This window comes from Ochlerotatus camptorhynchus, unplaced genomic scaffold, assembly GCF_037179485.1.
Source record: "Ochlerotatus camptorhynchus isolate MF236.1 unplaced genomic scaffold, CSIRO-AGI_Acam_v1.1 ptg000091l, whole genome shotgun sequence".
NCBI lineage: Eukaryota > Metazoa > Arthropoda > Insecta > Diptera > Culicidae > Ochlerotatus > Ochlerotatus camptorhynchus.
In genome coordinates, this window is record NW_027040581.1 from 1,064,232 (window position 1) to 1,083,687 (window position 19,456).

General features: G+C 37.2%; 1 protein-coding gene and 1 long non-coding RNA gene across 3 annotated transcripts in view; both read left to right on the forward strand.

Moving 5' to 3' along the window:
* Nucleotides 1–19,456, forward strand: part of LOC135698614 (5-hydroxytryptamine receptor 1-like) — a 272,267-nt gene that overhangs the window by 182,846 nt on the left and 69,965 nt on the right. The gene's annotated exons all lie outside the window — the stretch shown is intronic.
* Nucleotides 1,738–3,627, forward strand: LOC135698578 (uncharacterized). Its single transcript, XR_010517493.1, has 4 exons — nucleotides 1,738–2,070; nucleotides 2,135–2,312; nucleotides 2,376–2,828; nucleotides 3,262–3,627. It is a non-coding gene; the product is annotated as an uncharacterized LOC135698578 (long non-coding RNA).

The following is a 19,456-nucleotide window of genomic DNA, read 5'->3' on the forward strand; positions in this document are numbered from 1 at the left end:
AAGCTCAGCAACCGGCGTTGACTCAGTCACGAACTCCGATTCACGAATAAATTTTTCGCAACTGAATCCGAACAAAGCTACGGTAAATGAGACTGTGTGGATACCGCAATCTAGCTCCAGCGAAATATCGATTAACTTAAACACAATATTGAAATCCAACCAATATGGTTTAAACTTGATCAGCGCATATGATCGGAACAAAGCTCTCAACGATAACCTCCGGAAGCTGTTGTTGGAATCTATTCTGCAGTTCTGCATCGAATACAAGCATGACTTGACCGTCAAAGGCTGCTCGTTGCTGGCTGAACAAATTATCCAGGTTTTTCCAGGAGAAGTGATGGTTTGTATAATTTTAATGATCTTAAAGTTAATTTGGATGAAGCACAACTTAAAAAAACCACTCTTTTATAATTACTGCGCAACATGTCTTTTGAGTCAACCTTCTTATTGTGTTTTCACAAATTCCTATAGGATTTATTTCTAGATAAACATTTCAAAAGGTCCTAGCTGCATCGATTCGATTCTTTTCATAAACTCGACAGTTAGCATGCACAAGGGCGTATACGCGATGATCGATTCTCTTCGCCGATTTTCTCTTTAGTTAATAACTCGCTAGAATTAACGTGTCTCGATGCGTTTGCTGTTGCTTATGATAGCCAATACACTGTTACTACTCTGCATTGAACAAATTCTAGAAAATTGTTTCGCTTAGCTGTAGCAATGCAAAGAGAAAATCGATGGAGAGAATCGATCATCGCGTATTCGCCCTTATGGATGCTCACTGTCGAACTTTCTTTTTCAAAACCTTTCCCTGTTGTATTAGACATTTTGGACGCTATAAGAATGTCCTTTATCAATCTATGTGGTACAAATGTCACGAAATCTGTTTGCATAGCAGTGTTTATCAAAAGAGAAAGTCGAGGAAGAGAATTCAAGCTGAACATTCCATTAGGTCCTAAGTAACATTGACAGATTCTCTTCGTCGACTTTCTCTTTACATCCCCACAGTCATTTAGACATTCCCAGGTATTTTCAGCACATAAACCGATAAAAGAAGCTTTTATCTATTACATCAAGAAACGGTTCTGTGAATAAGTTATTAACGAAAGAGAAAGTCGACGAAGAGCTTCAGCTTGAATTGATCAAAGTAGATATCGACAGTGAGCATGCATAAGGGCGAATACGCGATGATCGATTCTCTTCATCGATTTTCTCTTTGCATTGCGAAACAATTTTCTAGAATTTGTTCAATGCAGAGTAGTAACAGGTTGTATTGGTTATCAAAAGCAACAGCTAACGCACCGAGAAACGTTAAATCTAGCGAGTTATTAACAAAGGAGAAAATCGATGAAGAGAATCGATCATCGCGTATAGGCCCTTATGCATGCTCACTGTCGATATGATCTTTAGAAAAATTCATCGAGATTTCGTCATCAAGCTGAACATTGCATTAGGTCCTAAGTAACATTGACAGATTCTCTTCGTCGACTTTCTAAAGACATTCCCAGCTGTTTTGAGCAGCCAGATCGATGAAAGCAGCTATTATCTACCTTCTAATACGACAAAAACGACATGAAACGGTTATGTGCTCAAGTTATTAACGAAAGAGAAAGTCGACGAAGAGAATCGATCAATGTCCTAGGACCTAATGCAATGTTCAGCTTGAATTCAGCTGCAACGACAGGTTGGTTTCGTAAATGTCAAATACAACTATGGTGCATTTTTTCATAGGCCTACTACTATGTCGAACGGAAAAATGGTGCGCCGTTAGGAAAACTTTACCATAAATATCGCAATTGGAAAAACAATCTCAACCGGAAATCGGCCGGTGAAAAGAGCACGAAGTCCGTAGATGGAAATCCAGCTAAAAATTATCCGATTGGAGAAGACGAGGAATTACACATCCGTGCTCTGAAGCATGAAATGGCTACCATGAGCTACGAGGAAAAAATAGCTCATTGGGTTGGATGCGCTGCGACGCGGCTTAACGCTTTACGACAACAAGAGAACTCTTTGAAGCACGTATTTGACGTTTGGTCACAATACAAAAATCCTGATGGTTATCGAATGGTATTTCTGACTTTAAATTTTTGTTCAAGCACCAAACATTAATAATCTTTTTTTTAATGAACAGATCGAATCTGATTTTGTGCACCTATACGGCCAAAAAAATGAGTTACTCGATTCATTGGAAAAGTTTGTGGACCTAATGGTAGAAGAAATTTTCCCCAAACATCATTCATCAATTAAGACGGCAGAAGATAAAGATTTGTTGAAAACACTAAATGATAAAAAAAGCAATCTATTAAAAAGTAATTAAATCAGTTAAGTTTTGTTTCTATCAACATTGTATGCAATTTTCTTGTATATTTTAGATACTTCAGCCGCCATAGTGTTCCGTCTAATGCAAACGATTTTGCCGTACTCCAGGATCAGGAATCAGCAACCAATTGAGGCCAAACGACGATTTTATAGCGTTAAAGAGTCACAAGAGGCGTTCATTATGGTTTGCGCCACAGAAACTGAATACAAACAGAAATATGATGAGAAAGTTAAAAAAGAATCCTCTATACCGCCGTATATGACGGTCATAGGAACGTTGGAAAATTGTTCATATATAATGGTAGACTTCGAAAACATAACCTACAAATTTTATAGCCTCGCGAAGGCTATCGATGTTAGCTTTAAAGCTTACCATCTTTTTAATTTTGCGTATTCAGAAAGATGTGAGCCCATGTGGGATTTTATCAACAGAACGTTCTACCATATTAAGTATAATGGGGCCAAAACCAAACCGCCCACCTATTTGTTGCTAAATGAAATAAAAGGTAAATCCGATATTCTTACGGTTAAAATATGTTTTAAGGAGAAGATTAGTAGAATCCACAAATAGCCGCTATCATGACTGAACAAAGCAAATCAGCCATGCTAACGGCCATTTGTGGTTGCTACACACTTAGAAATGGTAACCGACTTCGGTAATTTTTACCGACCTTTCAACAGCTAAACTGTTCGGTAAAAATCAGGCGTGTTAATTCATTATTTAAAACTAGGAAAACCACAATATCAAGACTCCTTTATTTAAACAAGATCGACTGTGTTTCAAAATTTTAATTTAGTGAAACAGCTTTTGAAAAGTTTTGCCGAACGTTCAGCTGTTAAAAGTTCGGTACAGAATTACCGAAGTTGGCAATAATATAATATAATATAATATAATAAGTGTGTATCAACTTTGTTTTTAACGTATTTCATCTTTTGCAGCTGCCAAAACTAAACAGAGCACCGTAAGCTGTGATCAGTCTTCGGTAGCATAAATTTAACTTCGCTTATACAGAACAGTACGATCCTATGTGCGATTTGGTCAACTGAGAGTTCTAGGAGATAGAATATTTCGGAACCTTCGCGAAACCATCTTAACATCCAACATCATTTTCAACAACATAAAAAAACATCATAAAAGCACCGTGAATCTTCGATGCGTAAGCGTAAGCGAATGGAAAGTTACTCTTTAGATAATTCCAGTGAGGGTCGATGGAAAACCGGTTTTCCCATACCAGTTATTATAAGTAAATCTCTAGATTTAAATGTAAACAGAATATCTATTTAACATCCACATGTTCAAAGAAAGACCAACCTACTAAAATAACAGGAAATAAATATCACTGAAACTCTATACTATAGTTGTTCACTTGTGTTAATTTTTTCAATTTTCATTGTATGTGGAGTGGAAGAAACATATTTGTTGAAAATTTTCCCAGTGATGCATCATTACAATATAATAACAGTCAACTCTCCCTTACTGGATTCCTCCCTAAGTCGATGGAAATCCAAGCTTCGCAACTCGTTATTGCTCCCTAACTCGATGGTCCCTTCAATATCGAGTTTTAAAGAGTAGACTGTACATCTTATCTTAAGTATTATTAAGCCCGTTCCCGTACTTGTTTTTCTGTTTTTGCTGTAAGTTGCTTGTTCTTATAATATGCTGCTGAAAGTAAGGAAACATGCTTTTGCTTATTCATCCCAAGAACATTCCAGAGTAACATTTGGTTTCAGTTATATCAATATACAAAATTTCTAAATTAATTGTATCTAGTATTTTAATCATAACATGCATTTTTAGGCAAATTTACTCATCGCTGAGTTCCTGCACTTTTAGGGATTTATGAGTAAACTGATCTCAAATTTGGGTTCATTTTATTGGCCGTGTAGTAAAATTTGCTGGGTTGCAAAATCGAAGTCATGTTTTGGTGTAGTGGTAGGCGTGATGGCTTCTCACCCAGTGTGTCATAAGACATACACATACATGCGTGAGGGAGACTTAAAACACACACATACGCAAGGGATAAACACACACACATGCAGGTCTTGCGATCCACTAACACACATAAACATAGTCGTATTGGTGTGTAGTATATTTTTGTTCCACCGCGGGGTCGTACGAATGTTTTCGTATATCCAACGAAAACCATGAAAGGCGTTTTATATTTCAACGAAATTTTCGTTCCACTTCATGGTTTTTCGTGCAATGTATGCATGTTGTTTTAGGAGAATACAAATAGTTCGTACTATTTTCAATCCAGGGGTTATGTCGTACGAATAATTCGTATTTACATAATAAAACATTCGTTCCCAATACGAAATATAATCAGGAGCGAAGGTTGCAATTTTAACGAAACTACATTCATAAAAAGTACGAGTATATTTCGTTGCAGATAACAACGAAAAGATTCGTGGAGCAAACGAGCGATTTCGTTGTATAAACGAAATTTTATTTTCAGTGCAAGGTGGCTGTACAAAATCTGATGGCAGGGGTCAAGCGTAAGGACCGGCAATTCGGATTGGGAAAAGCGGAAGCCTAACTGAATATTTTTCCTGAATTTTATACTAATTGAACTTGAAAAACGAAATTTAATTTGATTTTTTAAATAAACGATTTCACCGATTTACACGCGTTTTCCCTTGACCAAATTTTGACCGTATCACCCTTTAACCCGAAGTTAGAGGGGTACATTGTCGAAGGATAGGAGCCTGGGGGTAGGGTTTCGTTGTCTCATCAGAGCGATGTCGCCGGTTGTGAACGGTAGTGTGGTTCTAGATTCGTCTGGAGTTCGACCAGCTATGGTGAACAGTGGGCGACGATGAGACTTATCGAGACGGCGGACAAGACAAACAAAAACTCTGAATTCCGGTTGAATTCCATATTAATTTCTGATCAATTCAGCCTTACTTTCATCTCAATTCCGTCTCATTTCGATTTCCAATCCATCTGAATTTCAGCTAAATTCCGTCTCAATTCGGACGCAGTTTCATCTAAATCGTCTGTCGCAATTTCATTTGAAGTCCGTCTTCAAGTCCATTTAAATTCCACCTCAATTTCGTTTGAATTCAGTCTCAATTTCGTCTAAATTTAATCCACCTTAATTTGATCTGAATTTTGGTTGAATTCCATCTAAATTCCGTTTAATGTCCGTCCCAAGCACGTCTCAATTCCGTTTAACTTACGTCTCAAATTTTGTTTCCATTTTGTCTCAATGTCGTCTAAATTGGGACTGATTTGTGATGGAATTGAGATGGAATTTGAGACGGAATTAAGACGAATTTGAGGTGGAATTGAGGCGGAATTGAGACGTAATTAGGACGGAATTAAGAAGGAATTTTGAAGAAATTTATGCGGAATTGAGACTGAATTTAGACAACATTGAGAAGTAAAATTTTGTCTCCATTCAGTCTCAATTCCGCATGAATTTCTTCTAAATTTCTTCTTAATTTCGTCTCAATTGCGTCTCAATTCCGCCTCAATTCCACCTCAAATTCGTCTAAATTCCGTCTCAAATCAGTCCCAATTTCATCTGAATTCCATCTCAATTCTGTAGCAGTTTCATTTAAATTTCGTGTCAATTCTGTCTAAATTTCGTCTTACGTCCGTCTCAAAATCCGTCTAAATTCCACCTCAATTTCCTATCAATACCTAAACTTTGTCTCAATTCCTTCTAAATCCGTTCCGTCTTAAAATCCTTCTGTCCCAATCTCAACTCAAGGTCAATTTCAATTCCGTCTCAATTCCACCGGAATTTAATCTGAACTCTCTCTCAAACTCCGTCTAAATTTCGTCTCAATTTCGCTTCAGTTTCATCTCAATGTCGTCTCAATTCCGTTTCACTTCTGTCTAAATTCCATCTCAATTTCGTGTCAATTCCTTCTGAAATCATTCTCAATTTCATTTAAATTTCGTCTCAATTCTGTAGCAGTTCCATCTTAATTTCGTGTCAATTCCGTCTCAATTTCGTCTTAAGTCCGTTACAAAGTCCGTCTAAATTCCACCTCAGTTTCGTTTCAATTCCATCTAGATTTAGGGGCCTCCCTTAGCTCAGTCGGTAAAGGCACAGCTACAAAGCAAGACCATGCTGGAGGTGGCTGGGTTCGATTCCCGGTTCGGTCTAGGAATTTTTCGGGTTGGAAAATTGGAAAATTTCTCGACTTCCCTGGGCATAGAAGTATGATTGGACTTGCCACAGAATCATATCAATGAAAAAATTGTACAGGCATCGAAAGCTCGCAATTAATAACAGTGGAAGTGCATCTAGAACACTAAGTTGAGAGCACGCAATAAATCAATATGCGATATGCAATAAGCTTGAAATGCGAAGAAGAAGAAGAAATTTCAATCTCGACTCAAATTCAATCTCAATTCCGTATAAATTCTTTTGAATTTATTCAGAATTCAGGCTGAATTTTATCTAAATTCCATCCCTATTACATCTCAATTCCGTATTGATTTTGTGTCAAATTTCGTCTTAATTTCGCTTCCGTTTCATCTCAATAAATTCCTTCTTAATTGCGTCTAAATTCCACCAAAAATTCGCCTAACGTTCATCTCACTTCCATCTAAAGTCATTCTCAATTACGTGAAAATTGCGTCTCAATTTTGTCTATATTCCAACCAAATTACATCGACTAAATGTTTCTCAATTCCGTATGAATTTTATCTTAATTCCTTTTAAATTCTGTCTAAATTCCACCTCAATTCCATCTCATCAAATACCTTCTAAATTCCACCTCAATTCCTTGTAAAATCCATCTCAATTCCGTCTGAATTCCGTAATCTAAATTCCACTTCAATTCCATCTCTAAGTTCCATCCGTCTAAATTCCATTTCAAATTCGTTTAGATTCCATCTCAATCCGTTCCAGTTACGTCTCAATCCCGTATAGATTCCGTCTCAAATTTCGTCTCAAATTCCGTCTCAATTTCGCCTCAATTTCGCTTCAGTTTAGTCTCAATGTCGTCCAAATTCTTTCTAAATTTTGTCTAAATTCCGCATCAATTCCGTATGAATTTCGTCTAAATTCCTTCATAAATCCGTCTCAATTGCGTCTAAATTCCGCCTCAATTCCACCTCAATGAGACTAAATTCCATATGAATTCCGTCTCAATTGCGTCTAAATTCCGTCTCAATTTCGTCTATATTCTAACTTAATTCAATGTCGTCTAAGTTCCTTCTCAATTCCGTATGAATTTTGTCTAAATTCTTTCTAAATTCCGTCTGAATTCCGCCTCAATTCCACCTCGAATGCCGTTTAGACTCCGTCTGAATTCCGTCTCATATTCGGCTGAATTCCATCTTAATTCCGTCTGGATGTCATCTAAATTCCACTTCAATTGCATTCCAATTTCGTCTGAAGTCTTTCTTATTTCCGTCCGTCTAAATTACATTTCAAATTCATCTCGATTCCATCTAAATCCGTTCCAATTACGTCTAAATTCCGTTTTAATTCTGCCTCAATTTCGATTCAGTTTCGTCTTAATGTCGTCTAAATTCCTTCTCAGTTTAGTCTTAATTCCGTATCAATTCCGTATGAATTTCGTCTAAATTCCATTTAAATTCCTTCTCAGTTGCGTCTAAATTCCACCTCAATTCCACCTCAATTCCACCTCAATTCCACCTCAAAATCGTCTAAATTTCGTCTCACTTTCGTCTAAATTACGTTTCAAGTTCGATTATATTCAAACAAAATTCCATATCAATGCCGTCCAAATTATTTCTCAATTCCGTATGAATTTTGTCTACATTCTTTCTAAATTCTGTCTGAATTCCGCCTCAATTCCACCTCAAATTCTGTCTAGATTATGTCTGAATTCCGCCTCAATTCCGTCTAAAATTCACTTCAATTTCATCTCAATTTCGTCTGAAGTCTGTCTAATTTCAAATTCGTCTCAAATACCTTCTTAATTTCGCCTCAATGTCGTCTAAATTATTTCTCAATTTTGTCTAAATTCCGCATCAATTCCGTATGAATTTTGCCTGAATTGCTTCTTAATTCCTTCTCAATTGCGTCTAAGTTCTACCTCAATTCTACCTTCGTCTGAATTACGTCTCACTTCCGTCTCAATTCCGCCTCAATTTCGTCCATATTCCAACTAAATTCCATCTCAATGCCGTCTGAATTATTTCTCAATTCCGTATGAATTTTTGTCTAAATTCCTTCTCAATTCTGTTTCAATTCCCCCTCAATTCCACCTAAAATTTCGTCTTACTTCCGTCTAAATTCCGTCTAAAATTCATCTCAATTCCGTCTGAATTCCGTCTCATTTTCGTCTAAATTCCTTCTCAATATTATCTAAATTATTCCGTCTGAAGTCTGTCTAATTTCCTTCCGTCAAAATTCCATTTCAAATTCGTCTAGATTCCGTCTAAATCCGTTCCATTCCGTATAATTTCCCTCTAAATTCCTTCTCAATTTTTCTAAATTCCGTGTCAATTCCGTATGAAATTCGCCTAAATTCCTTCTCAATTCCTTCTCAATTACGTCTAAATTCCACCTCAATACCAACTCAAATTCGTTTAAATAGCGTCTAAATTCTGTCTAAATTCCTTCTCAATTACGTCTAAATTCCACCTCAATACCACCTCAAATTCGCCTAAATTGCGTCTCACTTCTGTCTAAATTCCCTCTCAATTTCGTCTATATTCTAACTGAATTGCTTCTTACTGCTGTCTAAATCCTTTCTCAATTCCGCATGAATTTTATCTTAATTCCCTCTAAATTCCTTCTCAATTTTTCTAAATTCCGTGTTAATTCCGTATGAAATTCGCCTAAATTCCTTCTCAATTCCTTCTCAATTACGTCTAAATTCCACCTCAATACCAACTCAAATTCGTCTAAATAGCGTCTCAATTCTGTCTAAATTCCGTCTCAATTTCGTCTATATTCTACTGAATTGCTTCTTACTGCTGTCTAAATCCGTTCTCAATTCCGCATGAATTTTATCTTAATTCCTTCTAAATTCTGTCTGAACTCCGAGTCAATAAATAATAAATTCCGCCTAAATAAATTCCACCTCAATAAATTCTTCCTCAATAAATTCCGCTTCAATGCCACCTCAAATCCGTGTAAATTCCACCTTAAATCCGCCTCAATTCCGTCTTAATTCTGTAGCAGTTTCATCTATATTTCGTGTACATTCCGTCTAAATTTCATCTTAAGTCCTTCTAAATTCCACCTCCATTTCGTTTCAATTTCGTTTCAATTCCGTGCCAATTTCGTTTAAAATTCCTTCTCAATCTCAACTCTAATTCCATCTAAATTCCGTCTACATTACATCTCAATTCCGTATCAATGCAACCTGTATTTTGGTTCATTTTCTTCTCAATGTCTAAATTCCTTCTCAATTTTGTCTAAACTCCGCATGAATTCTGTATGAATTTCGTCTAAATTCCTTCTTAAATCTGTCTCAATTGCACCTCAAATGAGACTAAATTCAATCTGAATTCCGTCTCAATTTCGGGTCAATTCTGTCTCAATTTTGTCTAGATTCCAACTAAATTCCATTTCAATGCCGTCTGAATTCTTTCTCAAATCCGTATTCATTTTTGTCTAAATTCCTTCTTAATTCTGTGTAAATTCCGCCTAAATTCCACCTCAATTCCCTGTCGATTTTATCTCAAATCCAAACTTTATCTCAAGTCCATCTTAATTTTGTAGCAGTTTCATCTATATTTCGTGTCAATTCCGTCTCAATTTTGTTTCAATTCCGTACCAATTTCGTTTAAATTCCTTCTCAACCTTGACTCAAATTCCATCTAAATTCCGTCTTAATTACATCTCAATTACGTCTCGATTCCATATAAATTCCACCTCTATTTAGTTTCATTTTCGTCTCAATATCGTCTAAATTCCTTCGCAATTTTGTCTTAATTCTGCATCAATTCCGAGTGAATTTTGTCTTAATTCCTTTTTAAATCAATCTCAATTGCGTTTGAATTTCGCCTCAATTCCACCTCAAATTAGACCAAATTCCGTCTTATTTCAGTCTCAATTTTGGGTAAATTCTGTCTTAATTCCATCTAAAATCCACCTAATTTCCGTCTCAATGTCTTCTAAATTCCACTTCAATTCCATCTTAATTTCGTCTGAATCTGTCTAATTTTCGTCCGTCTAAATTCAATTTCAAATTCGTCTGGATTCCATCTAACTCCGTTCCAATAACGTCTCAATTTCGTATAGATTCCATCTCAAATGCCATCTAAATTCCGTCTCAATTTCGCTTCAGTTTCGTCTTAATGGCGTATAAATTCCTTCTCAATTTTGTATACGTTTCGTATGAATTTTGTTTAAATTCCTTCTTAATTCCTTCCCAATTGCGTCAAAACTTAACCTCAATTCCACCTTAAATTCTGTCTCGATTCTGTTTCAATTCCAGCTTAAATCCATCTCAATGTCATCTAAATTCCGTCTTAATGCTGTAGCAGTTCCATTTAAGTTCCGTCCATCAGTTTCGTAAAAAGTCCGTCTAAATTACGTTTCAAATTCGTTTCAAATTCGTCGCAATTCCGTGCCAATTTTGTTTAAATTCCTTCTCAATCTCGATTCAAATTCCATCTCAATTCCGTTTGAATTTCGTCTCAATTCCGTTTGAATTTCGTCTCAATTCCGTATACATTTCACGTCTATTTTGTTTCTTTTTCGTTTCAATTTAGTCTAAATTCCTTCTCAATTTTGTCTAAATTCTGCATCAATTCTATATGAATTTCGTCTAAATTCCTCCTTAAATCCATCTCAGTTTCGTCTACATTTCAACTTTATTCCATCTCTATTTCGTCTAGGTTCCTTTTCAATTCCGTATGAATTTTGTTTAAATTCTTTCTAAATTCCGTCTGAATTCCGCCTCAATTCCACCTCAAATTCCGTCTAGAAATCCACGTCAATACCGTCTAAAATTTGTCTCAATTTCGTCTGAAGTCTGTCTAATTTTCATGCGTCAAAATTTAATTTTAAATTCGTCTAGATTCTATCTAAATTCTGCCTAAAGCCCGTCTAAAATTCGACTCAAGTCCGTCTCAAGTCCGTCTCAAGTCCGTCTCAAGTCCGTCTCAAGGCCGTCTCAAGTCCGTCTCAAGTCCGTCTCAAGTCCGTCTCAAGTCCGTCTCAAGTCCGTCTCAAGTCCGTCTCAAGTCCGTCTCAAGTCCGTCTCAAGTCCGTCTCAAGTCCGTCTCAAGTCCGTCTCAAGTCCGTCTCAAGTCCGTCTCAAGTCCGTCTCAAGTCCGTCTCAAGTCCGTCTCAAGTCCGTCTCAAGTCCGTCTCAAGTCCGTCTCAAGTCCGTCTCAAGTCCGTCTCAAGTCCGTCTCAAGTCCGTCTCAAGTCCGTCTCAAGTCCGTCTCAAGTCCGTCTCAAGTCCGTCTCAAGTCCGTCTCAATTTCGTATAAATTCCATCTTCATTGCGTCTCAATGTCATATAAATTCTACTTCCATTCCATATCAATTTTGTGTAAAGTAAGGAAGGAAGTCTAACTTCCGTCCATCTAAATTCCATTTCAAATTTGTATGGATTCCATCTTAATCAGTCTCAATTCCGTCTAAATTCCGCCTCAATTTCGCTTCAGTGTCGTCTTAATGTCGTCTCATTTTTGTCTTATTTCCATCTCATTTCCGTCAGAATTCCGTCTAAATTCCGCCTCAATTGCACCTCAAATTCCACTTCAATTCTATCTCAATTTCGTCTGAAGTCTGTCTAATTTTCGTCCGTCAAAATTTAATTTAAAATTCGTCTAGATTCTATCTAAATTCTGCCTAAATCCCGTCTAAAATTCGACTCAAGTCCATCTCAAGTCCGTCTCAAGTCCGTTTCAATTCCGTCATAATTCCGTCTCAATTTTGTATAAATTCCATCTTAATTGCGTCTCAATGTGATCTAAATTCAACTTCCATTCCATCTCAATTTTGTCTAAAGTAAGGAAGGAAGATCTACTTCCGTCCGTCTAAATTCCATTTAAAATTTGTCTAGATTCCATCTTAATCAGTCTCAATTCCGTCTAAATTACGCCTCAATTTCGCTTCAGTTTCATGTTAATGTCGTCTAAATTCCTTCTCAATTTTATCTAATTTCCGTCTCATTTCTGTCTAAATTCTGTCTCAATTTCTTCTTAATTCCACTTCAATTCCATCTCAATTTCGTCTGAAGTCTGTCTAATTTTCGTCCGTCAAAATTTAATTTCAAATTCGTCTAGATTCCATCTAAATCCGTTCCAATTACGTCTCAATTCCGTATGGATTTCGTCTCAATTCCATCAAAGTTCCGTTTCAATTTCGTTTAAATTCCATCTAAATTGCGTCTCAGTGTCATCTAAATTCCACTTCAATTCCATCCAAATTTCGTCTAAAGTTTGTCTAATTTCCGTCCGTCTAAATTCCATTTCAAATTCGTTTGGATTCCCTCTAAATCCATTCCAATTACGTCTCAATTCTGTATAGATTCCGTCTTCCGTCTAAATTGCGCCTCAATTCTGTCTAAACTCCGTATCAATTCCGTATCAATTCCGTATGAATTTCGTTTCCATTTTTTCTTAATTCTTTCTCAAATTCGTCTTAATTCTGTCTCACTTCCGTCTAAATTCCGTCTCAATTTAGTCTGAATTCCTTCTAAATTCCATCTCAATTCCACCTCAAATTCCGTCTCAATCACGTCTCCATTCCGTCTGAACCCCCTTTTAATTCCGTATCAATGTCATTAATACCCGTTTCAATTCCATTCTAATTTCCGACCGTCAATATTTCATCTCAAATTAGTCTGGATTCCATTTAAATCCGTTCGAATTACGACTCAATTCCGTATAGATTCCGACTCAAACTTCATCTAAATTCCGCATTAATTTCACATTAGTGTCGTCGCAATGTCGTCTAAATTCCTTCTCAATTTTGTCTACATTTCGTATTAATTCCGTATGAATATCATCTAAATTCCTTCTCGATTCCTTCTCAATTGCGTTTAAATTCCACCTCAAATTCATCTAAATTCCATCTCACTTCCGTCTAAATTCCGTCTCAATTTCGTCTATATTCCAACCAAATTCAAACTCTATTTTTTCTCAATTCCTTATGAATTTAATCTAAATTCCTTAAAATTCCGTCTGATTTCCACCTCAAATTCTGTCTGAAATCCGTCTAAATTTCGTCTAAACTCTGTATCAATGTAATCTAAATTCCGCGTTAATTCCATGTAAATTTCATCTGAAGTCTGTATAATTTCCATTCGTCAAAATTTTATTTCAAATTCGTCTAGGTTCCATCTAAATTCCGTCTAAAATTCGACTCAAAACCGTTTCAATTCCGGCAAAATTTCGTCTCAATTTCGTTTAAATTCCGTCTCAATGTCGTCTAAATTCCACTTCAATTTCGTCGTAAGTCTGTCTGAATTCCGTCTGTCTAAATTGCATTTCAAATTCCGCCTAGATTCCGTCTAAAATCCGTCTCCATTCCATCTGAATTGTATCTAATTATTGTACTCCCATCAAATATGACTGAATGCATCTTAGAATTCAATTTTTCAGCAAGAAAAATCCTTCACTCGTTCTGATAAATGATGGAACGTAACATTCGGGTATATTGTTCTCACGGTATCAGTTATTTTAATTGTTTTATTGAACTATGAGAGGAAAATATGCACAGCTGCTGATTTATATGAACTGTTACATACCTTAAGCCATTATCACCAAAGACAATAATCCAGGATCAAGCCTCAAAATATGATTATTTATTAATTATTGAACATCAATGTTTTGACGTAGGACTACGTCTGTGATTTATATGCGGGGGTGCACTTTGTGAAAACCGAAAATGCAACATGTAACAAAATTATGCAAGATTTTGAACGTTAATAACTCAGCTGCCCCTGGATCAATTTCAATAATTTTAACACCAATCGATCAGAAATATTTCTACGCATGGAATGAATTTAAGACTTTATATTTTTTTTTTCAAAATTTCACTATTGAAAATTGCACCAATGTTACCCAATTGCCTGCGAAAAGCGATTTCCCTAACACAGATTTCAATGTTGAATTCCATCCGGTCTCACCAAACGGTGTTTATTGAATCACCGTGTGGTGAGTAGTGGTGTTCTCCAGTACTTAACGAAAGGCTCCCCGCAAGCAGCTAGCTATCAAGACTGCCCACAACCACTGATCGAATTCAGTTCCTGTGGTGTCCAATCGTTGGCATCAGCAGCAGCAGTGCTTTCGACACGTGACGTTGACATTGTTCTCCAGTACACAACGGAAGGCTGCCTGCAAGCAGCAGGCTACAGCCCACATGAGCATCCATAGAAGAAGGAAGAAGCCGCACCGCTATTGATCGGAATCAGTAGCTCTTCATGAGTCGCTGTGGGCCATCTATGTCAAGCGCGTCATACAAAAGAGTATACAGAGAACCTCGCTCAAATTCATATTTCTACACAAAACACAAGCTCCTGCTGAAGTTAACAAATAAGATTTATTATATAAGACCACGTAGTCCTACGTCACCATTGCGTACAACCCCATAGGGCTGTCCCTTGTAGATTTTGCATAAAATTTGACATGGTTGGTCGATGTCTTGCAATAGATCGTTGGATGGAAGAATAATTAAAATTTACCTTTAAATATTACTTAAGATGATTGAATTTCAAACTAGTAATAGCTTATTTTGCAACTGAATATTATTAGCTGAAAATTTGAGAATTCACCTGACAATATTCAAAACAATAGTTCTAATACTGAATATCATCAATGATCAATATTTCACAATGACCGGTTCGTCGTGGCCATGCAAAGGTTAAATTTACTTGGATGTAGTTTCGAAAATTTCAAAAGCCAATACTTTTACTTCAGCCAAAAAAACAGTGGAAATTCAATTGTGAATTCCTTGGCCAATTTCAAATGCAGGGAATAGCATTCCAACGACTTTGTTTCCCAGTTAGCGTAGAGACGCTGAATGCTCGCTTTTACAAATTCTTACGAACAACTTCTAATGGAGAGTCTTAACCCTAAACTTATGACTGATGGGTGTTAGATATAATTTCTGGCCTTTTTTAAGAACCACTATGTCTTTCCTTAGTCCCACTATGGATTTCTTCGCGGATTTGTACCAATTACACTACCGATGATAAGTTTAAGGACTCCCCAAAAAACCATGCAAATATGTTTTGTTCAATTTTCGTTCTCCAAAGGTTACTTGAATGGTATGAATGGTATAGCATAAAGGAAGGTCTATTAATTATGTCACGCAAATTTGGTCCATTTTCAACCCCCCACCCCTCTTTGTCACATTTTTTTATATGGACCTTAATTGTTTTTTGTAAGGCTCGTCACAGTTTCCAAAAACCACCTTCCCCCCTAAAAGTGTGACATAATTAATGGACGATCCCTAAGTGTTCTACTACTACTTTTATTTCAAAATTTGGCCAACCCAATTCTGAGAAAATCAATCACGATTCTTCAGAGTAAATTTTGAAAAATATTGTAATTTGGGTGAATTTTTAGCACACAAAATTTGAAAATTATATTGAACAATTTGCCTACGAGGAAAGTTCCATTCAATACCTTTCAAATTATTTAAAGAGAAGGAAAATTGGACGTAACATGACAGAGATATGAACATAACAAATTTGTCATGTTTTTTTGAGAGTGTCCTTAAACTTAAACTCGGGAAGCTTGGAAGCATATTTTTTCGCTATTTGACCTGGAACTGATCTTTTGTCATATATGCTTTTATGACGTATTTCCCTAATTTTACGATGATTTTTGAATTACTGTCCGGTTTCAGGTCATTTGCGTTTGGTCGTCATTTTTAGCGTTATCTGTCAATTTTAGTGGTTTTAGGATCTGTTTGAGCTCCAAATATCTTTCCTTCTAGTTGGTGTGTCACATGTTTACGGAATTTCAAAATAGTGGTCCATAATCAACGATAGTTTGAGAACCACTCTTCAGACATCAAACCCAATCCTTTGATGCGCTTCGAGGAAGTAATTTCAACTGCCACCACCACCACCACCGTTGCATCGCCACGATGGTGGTGGTCTTCTGTGGTGGTCATGGGTGATTTGCCGCTGGCAGGCCATGGCCATGGTGGTCACTCGTGTGCCAGAGATGCACGATTTGGCTCTTAATTTATTTATAATCTCCTTTAATTAAATTATGCCTTTATGCCAGTCTTAATTGCTTGGCCCCCGGAGAGACGTTAGAGACGCCGGCCGATCTCTTTTCATCTGAGCAAATCCACGCCAAATAGCGAAAAAAATAAGGGATTTCTGATTTTACCGCTCAGAATTGTATGAAACTTCGCAAAATCGTTCGCTAGGGGCAAAAGTTTGTGCTGGAATTCGGCCATTTTCACTGTCGTCTAATTTTCCAATAAATTATAGCACGAAAACGACATCTAAGACAAAGTCGTAGAAAATAGCTTTATCATAAAAAAATGTACACTGAAAAAAATACCACAAATTTTTGTGTAAACTTAAATAACCGATTTTTAAACTAATGTTTATTTTAAAGCTGAATTGGACACAATGGACAAAAATCGTTGAGCATCAACTTTAAGTTGAAGTTAGGGTTTTATTTTTCACGCAATATATATGTGATTTGTACATATGAAAATCTTCTAACTACAGTTATGTTTTCTTATTTTTACGAAAATTTGTGATGCTTTTTTCAGTGCGAAAAGACAATCCAGTTTCCTACAACTTTATCTCAGACACCAATTTGAATAGATGAATCGATTACGTGGTATGATTTATTGAAAAATATCCAAAACGCAATTTTGGAATATTAGCCTCGAATTCTAGCACAAGCTTGATTCATTACCACTACACTCAAAAAATTTCACACGTCATCATCATGTGTCTTAGTGTGAGCACTTATTGTGAAACACATCCATTTCATGTGTGAATCTTATGCTGTGTACCGTGCCTCAACACTATTGGTTCCAATTGCGACATAGTTGGAGTCTATGTGCCATGGTGATATCATGTTCAGCATGGATTCATGAAAAAGCGCTCGACAGTCTCTAACTTGATGACTTACACGAACATTCTTATAGGTAGCATCGAGAAGCGTCAGCGAGTGGACTCCGTTTACATCGACTTCTCTAAGGCTTTTGACAAAGTCCCTCACGACCTAGCCATTATGAAGCTAAACCGCCTTGGTCTTCCACCGTGGATCGTTTGTTGGTTGAAATCATACTTATCATCCACGAAGGCTTTCGTTAAGGTACGTGATTCCAGATCCGAGGAATTCCATACACCATCGGGGCTTCCACAAGGGAGTCACCTAGGACCTCTCATTTTCGTTCTGTTTATTAACGACGTGTGTGATATGCTAAGTTCCTGTAAGTTGCTATATGCGGATGATCTTAAGCTGTACCGTGTGATCAAATCGATCGTGAATTGTTGCGCACTACAAGCTGATATAGAGCGATTGTTATCCTGGTGTCAGTTGAATGGAATGCAAGCCAATGCTGCCAAATGCAAAGTGATTACCCTTACCCGCTCTCACTCTCCGATCATTTTTGATTACTCTATGAATCAATCGCCGCTGGAAAGGGTTAATGCCATTAAGGATCTTGGGCTCATCTTGGACAGCAAACTACGGTTTAACGAGCACATATCCATGACAGTTGCAAAGGCCAACTCCATGCTAGGATTTTGGCGCCGCAATACTGCACAATTCGAAGACGTGTACGCCCTGAAAGCGCTGTACTGCTCTATGGTCCGCAGTGTTCTTGAATATGGAGTACACATTTGGGCTCCATATCATGCTGTTCATGTACTGTGCACCGAGAGAATCCAGAAACAGTTTATAAAGTTTGCATTACGACGTCTGCCATGGACAAATCCAGATAGCTTACCTCCGTACGAGCATAGATGTGCGCTTATTGGACTGCAAACACTAACAAATCGCCGAGTCTTTCTCCAGAGGATGTTCATATTTGACATGATTAGTAATCATATTGACTACAGTTGTTTGCTCGGGAACATCAATTTCCACACTCCAGCTCGCCGTCTCCGCAACTATTACATTCTGTGGACTCCCGGACATCGTACTGCTTACGGTTATATAAGTAGACCAGTTTTTAAGAATTGGATTAAGTCACTTTAAACAGTCTGTATGGCTAAAATGTCAAGGATGGTGGTTGAATAAAAAATAAAAAAAATATCAATAGCACATCATAGTTCAATCACAAACAACACTATCTACTCATATGTACTAGCTTAAAGTAGGGGGTACCACCTGTTATCTCTTTTTCTCTAACTAGTGAAAGGGAGAGCCTGTTGTCAAACAGCATGTCATTATGACGTTTAGTTGTTATCTGCTTTTCTTTTGTATAATAAAAGATCATAGGCCAAAATGATTAGGGGTGAACACATCGGGCAGACATTTGCTTACAAGTAAACGATGTTGAGCTGTCAATGACTCGCGCTTGTTGCCATTGTTGCTACGGATTTCTTCAGTTTGTGCTTCTAACCAAAGTCAGAGTCAACCGCGACCGAGAAGACATCGACAGAACCCGGCCATACTCGGTATGCATTCGCTCCTCCGTAGCGGAACTGTTGACGGTCTTCGGAGAGTCGGAGGATGGTGATAGGAAGGAGGACCTACTGCATTTGCAGGCTGAGAAAAACACTGAGGTACCTGATTGGAGTATGTCGCAAGGCCGTGGATGGAATTTGATGCCGCTTTGTGCTTAGAATTTATAATTTGGCGGTGAAGTTCAGTGGGAAGGTGGTAAGTTTAGTTCGAGTTTGCAATCCGGGCGAAAACAGTAGGGATGTACAACGATGCGTTCGATAACTCAATGGCGCTGCTGTATCGACTGTTCAGTGTGTATCAGAAACTTTTCGTATCGGTGATATATAGAGAAGTTTAGCGAGATGGAAATGGCAGAATTATTCCACAAGAGTTTGCCTAATGGAAATAATTCTTAGCTTGGGTGAGGCTTCCAAGCAGTACATACAATTAGTGGAGATTCTTAGTAGGGTTAACTACCCCCTTTCCACCCTATTAAGCACAACACGCACTTAGTCTTTCTTAATCTAGCACAGTTTAGCAGCAAACTAAATGTTATTATTACTGATGACTTCCAAATTTATTAACCTTTCCGTACGTACCAATCGTTGGGATATTGTCAAAAGTCTAACACTGCTTCTT